This window comes from Panthera onca, chromosome C2, assembly GCF_046562875.1.
Source record: "Panthera onca isolate mPanOnc1 chromosome C2, mPanOnc1 haplotype 2, whole genome shotgun sequence".
NCBI classification, from domain to species: Eukaryota; Metazoa; Chordata; class Mammalia; order Carnivora; family Felidae; genus Panthera; species Panthera onca.
Genome location: NC_138347.1, coordinates 50,947,430 through 50,957,461, shown reverse-complemented (window position 1 = coordinate 50,957,461; position 10,032 = coordinate 50,947,430). Strand labels below are relative to the sequence as shown.

The 10,032-nt window shown below is 35.6% G+C and overlaps 1 pseudogene; it reads left to right on the top strand.

Annotated features, from left to right (window-relative positions):
* The first annotated feature begins 1,184 nt into the window (after positions 1-1,184).
* LOC132684322 (heterogeneous nuclear ribonucleoprotein K pseudogene) lies at positions 1,185-2,702 on the top strand (annotated as a pseudogene).
* Positions 2,703-10,032: the final 7,330 nt, after the last annotated feature.

Sequence of the window (10,032 nt, the reverse complement as noted above, 5' to 3'; positions counted from 1 at the left end):
ATTTAGAAAGTACTAATTATAAGACTAACATACCACAATCATGCTTAATTTGTGTAACTCCCTTAATGCCAGATAAGTGAACTCTGTGAAGCAAATTGGGATGGCAACAATAAGATTTTTACCTTTTGTCTATTTACTTTCTTACATGAAAGGATTGACAGCAGGGAATGAGAATTCTTTGTCTATATAACCTTTAAAAAAAGTTATTTGTTAAACTCAAGCAGTTAGAATTTAGATTTTTTTGTATATCTTAAATTAAAATAGCTTTTTAATTTAATATTGTGTTTTGAAAAGTACCTAGACTATAGTTAGTGTGGATAATTAGAATTGTTACTTCTATCATGTAATTTGATCTCATGTCCCTTTTTAAAGGCCGTAATACCAAATAGATAAGTATTTTATGTTAAAATTAATAAAATACATGCTAGAAATTAAGTATTTCTGAATGGAATATTAAGTGGAAATGTTATGGATTTTTTGTTAGAATTTGAGTAATTATTTAATAACATCAGTTAAAAGAGGGAAATGAGGGAATAAAAGAATAAATGTTCTGAATTGTTCCATCAATGCAATTTCTTTTTTTTTAATTTTTTTTAATGTTTATTTATTATTATTAAGAGACAGAGAGAGACAGAGCACGAGCAGGGGAGGGGCAGAGAGAGGAGGAGGAGACACAGAATCTGAATAAGGCTCCAGGCTGTGAGCTGTCAGCACAGAGCCTGATGCGGGGCTCAAACCCCACAAACTGGGGGATCATGACCTGAGCCAAAGTCAGACGCTCAACCGACTGAGCCACCCAGGTGCCCCGCATCAATGCAATTTCTTATTTGAAGAATAGAAAACAACAACTACAAAAATCAATTAAGTCAGAACTTAAAATTTGAAAGAAAGACAAATCTGCTGAAACTAATTGATTGTAGGAATGAAAAAATTTGACTTATTTAAATTAAATCAAGGTATTGGGGAAGGTTTCCTTTGGCTGTTCAGTTTCCATTATCTTGTGTTAAATGAACACACCAGTCAGGTATTATATATCCTTGTGGAGCAGAACTGAAGTGTTCTGGGCAGGACCAACTGACATCCTCATGCTGCCATACCTGGTGAAGCCATCATCCCTGTGCTGCCTTGCAGCACTCAGCCAGTCACAGCTAGACAGAAAATGAGCACAGGCTCCCCTGCAGGAGATGTGGAAGAGGAACAAGCTATTAAAGTCTAGAAATACTGAGGAGATGGTTGAATTACGCATTCTGCTTCAGAGCAAGAATGCTGGAGCAGTGATTGGAAAAGGAAACAAGAATATTAAGAAGGCTCAATGGGCTCCTGAGTGCCTCCGTCGGGTAAGCATCTGACTCTTGATTTGGGCTCAGGTCATGATCTCCTGATGATGGAATCTTGCCCCATGTCAGGCACTGCACTGGGCCTGAAGTCTGCTTAAGATTCTCTCTCTCTCTCTCTCTCTCTCTCTCTTTTTCTCTCTCTCTCCCCCCCCCCCAATAAATAAATAAATAAATAAATAATCACTCACTCACTTACTCCCCGTACAGACTACAATGTCAGTGTTTCAGTCACAGATAGCAGTGACTTAGAGAACATATTGAGTATCAGTGCTGATATTGAAACAATTGGAGAAATTCTGAAGAAAATCATCTCTACCTTGGAAAAGGGCCTGCAGGTGCCATCACCCACTGCAACCATCCAGCTCCCACCTGAATCTGATGCTGTAGAATGCTTAAATTACCCACACTATAAAGGAAGTGACTTTGCGATTTGGAACTGTTGATTCATCAGAGTCTGCGGGGGGAATTATTGGGGTCAAAGGTGATAAAATCAAAGAACTTCAGGAGAACATACAGACAATATTCACGTTTTTCCTGGAATGCTGTCCTCATTCCTCATAGAGTCATTCTTATTAGAGGAAAACCTGATAGGGTTGTCGAGTGCATCAAGATCATCCTTGATCTTACTTTGGAGTCTCCCATCAAAGGATGTGCACAGACTTATGATCCCAATTTTTATGATGAAACTTACAATTATGGTGGTTTTATGATGATGTTTTATGACCGCCATGGACATCCTGTGGGATTTCCCATGTGGGGCCAGTTTTGACACAGTGCTTCCTGGTGGGGTGGGCATCCTATGCCTCCATCTAGAAGAGATTATCATGATATGACCCTTTGTCTAGGACCTCCCCCACCTCCTCCTAGATGAGGTGGCTGGGGTGGTAGCAGGGCTCAGAATCTTCCTCCACCACCACCACCTAGAGGAGGAGATCTAAGGGGCTATGACAGAAGAAGCCCCAGAGACCACTAATATGGCATGGTTGGTTTTCATGAAATTTGGGACTCTCCAATAGATACATGGAGCCCATCCAAATGTCAGATGGCTTATGAACGACAGGATGGCTCTGGATATGATTATTCCTATGCAGGGGGTCATGGCTCATATGGTGATCTTGATGGACTACACAAGTAACTATTCCCAAAGATTTGGCTGGATCTATTATTGGCAAAGGTGGTCAGCAGATTAAACAAATCCGTCATGAGTCAGGAACTTCAGTAAAAATTGACAAACCTTTAGAAGGGTCTGAAGATCTGATCATTACCATTACAGGAACACAGGACCAGGTACAGAATGCATAATATTTGCTGCAGAAAACTGTAACAGAATTCTGTAAAGTTTTTCTAAGACTAGTGAAGAACTGAAGGAGTCTTGCATCTTGTTTTTTTGTTTGTTTGTTTGTTTTTAATCTGCTTCTGTTTAAAAAGCCAACATTCCTCTGATCATAGGTGTTCTGCATTTGAGGTGTAGTGAAATCTTTGCTGCTTACCAGATGTAATGTTTTAGTTCCTTACAAATGGGCAGGGAACGGCATGTTAAAATTAACATTGAAATTTTGAAACATCAGCAGAGTGAATGAGTGTTAGTTTTTGTTCATTGTTGGTGATTTAATCTAAAAACAAGAAAAAAATTATTTCCCATATGATTATTGTGAAAACTTTGCTTTGTGGTCACCATAACATTTTGGGATGTGGGACAGAGAGGAAAAGTATGATAATCCACATGTCCCTGGCATATATACCTAGAGCCTTGCGCAGAATGTAATACTCTTTTGTTTTATGATTTTTAAAATAAATTTAGTGAACCTGTTTTTAGTGGCCATTATTTTAAAGTCATTTTTCAAATGGCTAGATTGCCCAACCTACCCCAAACTAAATATTAAGTTTGATTTTTAGCTCCTCTGTTGGATATAAATAAATGGATCTCTTCTTGGACATAGGCATAGTACCTTGGCAAATTCCATTCTGGTGATTTCTTGATGATTTGAAAGACCATTTCTTGGGAAGAAATTCTGTCATATACAGTCATGGTTATAATAAGCTGGGGATTTTTTTGTTTGCTTTTGCAAATACTTACCCCTGCTCTGTAGCAGTTTTCTGTTAGTAATTATGAAGGAGAACAAAGGTGGGAAGCAATACTACAAATTCAGTAATGGTATAAGTATATGCCAGAAGCCTAATGGCAGCAAATTTTATTAATCAGAATAATACTTGGTTATGCAAGTGACTGATGCTAAATGGATTCTTATTATTTTTATAGGATAATTTCTCACTTACAAACTGTCAGCCTGCTAGTTTCTATTCATTAAACTTTGTAAATATATATGTATATATATATATATATATATATATATATATATATATGTATACTCTTGTTTTTCCACAGTATGCAAATTGAAAGAAAAAGATGTACCATTTCTCTGTTCTATGTTGGATAATGTAGGCAATGTTTGTGAACAATTAAAAAAAAAGATGAAAAAAGTCTCTGTGGATGTTTTGTATAGTATCTTGGCATTTGTATTAATAGTTAAAAGTTCACTTCCAAATAAATAAAACTCCCATAATGCTAGATTTGATGTGTGTCCAATTTGAACAAGAGTTGATTGACTACCTGTAAAATTTGTTCAAACGTTCTTCTTGTAAGGAAATATAGTAATCTTAAATTACAAAAACATAAATAATAAAATTAAATCAAGGTATAGATTTTCATTTTATGGTAAAATTCAGATAAGCACATAAAATTGTGAATGCATGTTTTAACAGAACTAAAGCTCCAAGCATGGACAAATGCCAAACAGGCTTTTAAAAGCAATAAAAAGGCAGCTGAGCAGTTAGCCAAAGCAAACATACAATGAGATGGTCCCAAAAACTAACTTAAAAAATTAACATTTAGGTCACATGATAAAAATGATATTTAGTGATTTCCAAATAAGCAATGGCTAAAAATAATAATATTTAAACCACATCACATAATATTGTGTGCAAATGGAACACATAGACATGTATTTACAGTACATTTTCCTGTGGAGTTTATTACCTTTTGAGAAAAGAATTCAACTCTGTTGGAATTCTTTTCACGACAAGCAATTACATAATGGGATGTCTAATCAGACTACTACACTGTTATAATGCAAATACTTTTTAAACAATGTTCCTGTTCTTAAAGACCGCCAACAGGTCATTTTTTGCTTAGGATTCATCACAAAAAGATATTGCCATATAAAAGAGCTATTTTTAGAAATTATGTAAACTTGCTTGTTGGGAGAAATATTTTAAAGACATATCCATTTACTCAGTATACATGATATCAGTGACTTAGTACCTTTTAGGTACTATGCTGGAGACTGAGTGCAAGAAAGAACTAAGACAATGAACAGTAGATAAAATGCATTAGGTATGAAATATGTTGTCAACTTCAAACCAAGAAACAAGTTCAAGTGGCAAAGTGTTTTGGGGGGGATCAAGTTATTACATTTTGGAGTACAGAAATTTAGGTTGAAACTGATATTTCATGTGTTGATTATAGGAGGTGGACTCAGGATTTTCATGGGGGAGAGGAAGAAAAGATTAGATAAGCTGTTTTAAGAAGAGTTCATTGGTGCTGAAAAACAGAATTAAATTTGTACTTTATTGATTGGTCAGGCTAGTGGTCAGTAGGCAAAAGTTCACTTTGTTTTTTTAAATTTTTTTAATGTTTATTTTTTTTTTGACAGAGAGAGAGAGAGAGAGAGAGAGAGAGAGCATGAGCAGGGGAGGGGCAGAGAGAGAGGGAGACAGAATCTGAAGCAGGCCCCAGGCTCTGAGCTGACAGCACAGAGCCTGACGCGGGACTCGAACTCACAGACCCGTGAGATCATGACCTGAGCCGAAGTCGGTCACTCAACCGACTGAGCCACCCAGGCGCCCCAAAAGTTCACTTTTGTCAGTCTTTTAAAACAGAATTTTCTTGTTCTTGCTGATTTACTGAAATGTTGGTGGTTTGGTCCAGTTAAAAGTTTAGAAAACAGGATGTGCAAGGCAGTTCCTCTGAAATGGCTTTTCTGGTTCTGTTTAAAAATGGCAATAGCACTGCTAGGAATTTATCCAAGGGATACAGGAGTACTGATGCATAGGGGCACTTGTACCCCAATGTTTATAGCGGCACTCTCAACAATAGCCAAATTATGGAAAGAGCCTAAATGTCCATCAACTGATGAATGGATAAAGAAATTGTGGTTTATATACACAATGGAATACTACGTGGCAATGAGAAAAAATGAAATATGGCCTTTTGTAGCAACATGGATGGAACTGGAGAGTGTGATGCTAAGTGAAATAAGCCATACAGAGAAAGACAGATACCATATGGTTTCACTCTTATGTGGATCCTGAGAAACATAACAGAAACCCATGGGGGACGGGAAGGAAAAAAAAAAAAAAAAAAAAGAGGTTAGAGTGGGAGAGAGCCAAAGCATAAGAGACTGTTAAAAACTGAGAACAAACTGAGGGTTGATGGGGGGTGGGAGGGAGGGCAGGGTGGGTGATGGGAATTGAGGAGGGCACCTTTTGGGATGAGCACTGGGTGTTGTATGGAAACCAATTTGACAGTAAATTTCATATATTAAAAAAAAAAAAAAAAAAAAAATGGCTCTACTTACATCATTTTTCACAATGTGCCAGCCATTATGCTAAGAACTTTATACATTTATTTCATTAAATTCATTACATCTTCACAGCAATTCTATATGTAGAAGGTGTAATCGTGCTCACATTAAAGCCTAGAAATTTAAGACTGAGAGGAGTTAATAACTTTCCCAAGAGAGGCATCAAGAATAGTCCAAGATAGAAAATGTAGGGTCTAGAAATATGGTTTATAATTCCAAGGCAGAAAGTTTAGGAAATCGAGGATCCAGATAAATCTTTTGAATGCCCAGCTATGAGTTTAAAAGTATAAATCAAGAACATTATTAAATTCTATGAAAATTAAATTCCTTTGGCAATATCATTATAAACTTGTCACTAGGAAAAGGTCAATTTGAATGTTTCAAGAATTTTTTTTTCTCAGTGTACTAGAGGGACTAATACCCTTAGACAATGTGCTATCTCGACAAGCTTTTCCTCTGGTAGTCTGCAAAAAGTCCATCTAGTTTCCAGGAAATAATTAATGCCAGGTACCATCTCTCTCTTACAGGTTGCACGTGTAATGTCAAGGCTCTTTCATTCTGTTTTAAAGATGGAGGGGTGGAGGGGTGCCTGGGTGGCTCCGTGAGTTAAGCCTCCAACTACGGCGCACGTCATGATCTCAAGGTTCAAGAGTTCAAGCCCTGCATTGGGCTCTGTGCTGACAGATCAGAGCCTGGAGCCTGCTTTGAATTCTGTGTCTCCCTCTCTCTCTGCCACTTCCCCAGTCAAACTCTGTCTCTCTCTCTCTATCTCAAAAAATAAATAAACATTAAAAATTAAAATTAATAAAGATGTAAGGGGAAGAAGGACAAATGATTACTGACTCTAGGTCCTATGAAAGGACACATACACAAATTCACTTCTTGTGGAATCCACCAGCCAGCTTGCTACAGAATCACTGTACCTTTAAAACTTCATCTCAAATATTTTATTATACTGGCCCACCCTGGTTCATTCCTTAGTCATCCTAGAATTTGAGAAATAATGTGAGAACTTATTGGTAAAATATTTTCTCCAACCTGTTCTAACCACTTTCTCTTTCCATCTGGCCTCACATTTCCAACAGTAGATTAAGTTCTTCAGTTAGAGCGTAAGGATAGGAGCATTCATTGCCTCTAAAGGTGTTGATTAAAATGGACACACTTTGACAGTTGGGGAGAAAGCCCATAATGGTAAGCTTTTGCTCCTGTTTCAGAGTATCTATGGAATTTTGAAAAAAGTATTTGATTTCTCAATTTCACTTCTCTCCACCCCAATGAAATAATAGGAGAAGGTGATCTCTTAAGGTATTTTAGAGCTGATACAGTAGGAATCTGTAAAGCTAGAGAGTAATAAACATAAAGGATCCAGGAGTCACCATTTATATACTAAAAAATGGATTAAAACAGAATCTCTTTATATTTTGTCAGGGAAATACATAGCACAAATGTTGATGGATGTTATGGATAGCACAAATGTTGATGTCCTGGCTCGATTTATATTGGTAACATATAGAATGGGAGGAATCAAGCATAATGACTTTTGTTTCTTTTAGGTATTAGATTCTTAAAGATATAAATGGAAAAAAGTGGAATCCTTCATGTAATAATACAGGATGTGTTTGCTGCTTCTCCCTTGGGGAAAGGGTTTTATTTATTCACTTGCAAGACTTGAATAACTTTAGGAGTGCCTGAGACATCATGAAGATGAAATATTATGGGCAGTAATATATATATTTTTGTTTTTGTGGGCCATAATTTTGAAATAATTATTAGTGAACACCATGAAACTTGAATGTGCAGGAATTGTACCCAGAATTTGGACTTAAAGAGCAGAAGTTACAAACAATTGCAATTTTTTACATAGGTTCTGTGGTAGTCCTTCTCATAGAATTCCATGCTGGACCATCCCATTTCTGTAACTGTTAACATTTGGGCACACTACTTTTAGGAAACATGCCAGTAATTAGTTATGCTTTCTTTTACTCAATATTATTTCTATTATTCATATTCTGAAAATGTGCCATTTACTTAGAGACATTCAAGTCCTTCCACTTGTTTCTCTGCTTCCTTATAGTTCGATTTTATCTCTTCCCTCTTTACTTTTTTTTCCTCTCCATTTTTCTGCATCTTCCTTCTCCTTTATGCCTGTAAATAAAACTACTTCTTGTATTCATGAATAACTCATATTTAGAGGTAGAGTTAAACTTTCTTAGTAGACCTCAATCAGGTGATGTTATACTGGGTGTGCCTCTGTAAATATCATTCTTTTTATTTTTTCCAAAACTAAGTTATGGGTTGACTGTCATTATTGTTTTTATTATATAAAAATAGTAAATTATTCACTTTCTATAGTTTTATTGCCTCTCAGGCCGATCTAGTTTTATTTACTTTATAAATAAATGAAATAGTTCATGTATTCCACCCACTATTTACATAGAAATATTTTGTCCCTTTTTTCAGTTTTTTTTTTTTTTTTAATTAGGGCATAATTTATAACGGTAAAGTCCACCCCTTTTTAGTGTATAGTTTTGAGAGTATCACCAAATTTGAGTTTGTGATTACCACTGTAACAAAATACACAATAGTTCCACTGACTGCAAAATTCTCTATACCACCATACACTCAGTCATTCATCCTATCCCCAGCCTCTGGAGCTACTGATCCCTACAGTTTTGCCTTTGCAAAATGCCATCAAATGGAATCTTACAGCATCTAAACTTTAAAAAACGGCTTCTGATACTTAGCATAATTCATTTAAATTGTATTCATACTGTTGCACGGGTCAATAGATTGCTACTTTTTTTTTTTTTAATTTCTAAGTGGAATTCTTTGTATTGATGTACCTTAGTTTATCTTTTCCTTAATTAGGGACATGTGGGTGGTTTCCAGTTTGGGATGATGATGACTAAAGCCTCAATAAGCATTTGTATGCCAGTTTTTGAAAGATGTAAATTTTGTTTGGGTAACTTCCTGTGAGTCAGATTTTGCTTCATATGGCAAGTGTTTAACTTTCTGAGAAACTCCCAACCTGTTTTTCAAAGTGGTTATACCAGTTTTCATTGCAGGAAAGTTCTGGCTATTCTACATCCTTGGCAGTACTTCTTGTCACCGAATTGTTTTGATTTTAGTCATTTTAACAGTTATGGAATGATAGCTCACTGTGGTTTTTATTTCCGTTTCCATAATGACTAATGATATTGAGAATATTTTAATATGTTTAGTTGCAATCTGTACTCTTTCTTGTGTAAAGAATCTGTTCCAGTCTTTTGACTTTTTAAACATGGGATTGTTCATTTTCTTATTAAAGTACTTTTTAAATGTATTCTGGAAAAAGTAGAATATATTCTAGGACAAAACATTGGATATGTAACATGCAGGTTTTCTACCAGCCTGTGACGTGCCTTTGTATCCTCTAAACAATAATTTTCATGAAGAAGAAAAATTAATTCTGACAAAGTTAATATATACATATATTTTTTTCTTTCATCAATTTTGCATTTGCTATTGTGTGCAACAAATTATCACCAATCTGAAATGACACAGATTTTCTTATATATTTTCTACTAGAAGACTTCAGTTTTACATGAGAGATGTGTATTGAGATTTGTTTGTTGATTGCATGTGGACATGAAATTCTTCCAACAACATTTGTCAAAGACTGTTTTCTCTCATTGAATTGCTTTAAATATTTGTGAAAAATCAGTTCACTGTATTTGTTTGAGAATTTTTTTATGAATAGTCCATTCTTTTTCATTGATCTTTGTCTGTCCTTTTGCTAATATCACACTGCTTATCACTATAGCTTTATAGTAAGTCTTTAAATCTTGTACTGTGAGCCTTCGAACTTTGTCCTTCAGAATTTAGCTGTCCTAGAGTTTTGACCTGTGCCCTTAGCTGTCTTGGGATTATGAGAAAATTGTGAATTTTTAGATTATCTGGTATATTTTTGTAATGTGAATGGGAATGAAACTTTACTTAGACTTTATCCTAAGTGAAGGCCAGAAGTCCTTAATTTAGTTTGATTATCATGTAATTAAATAGACACATTCTGT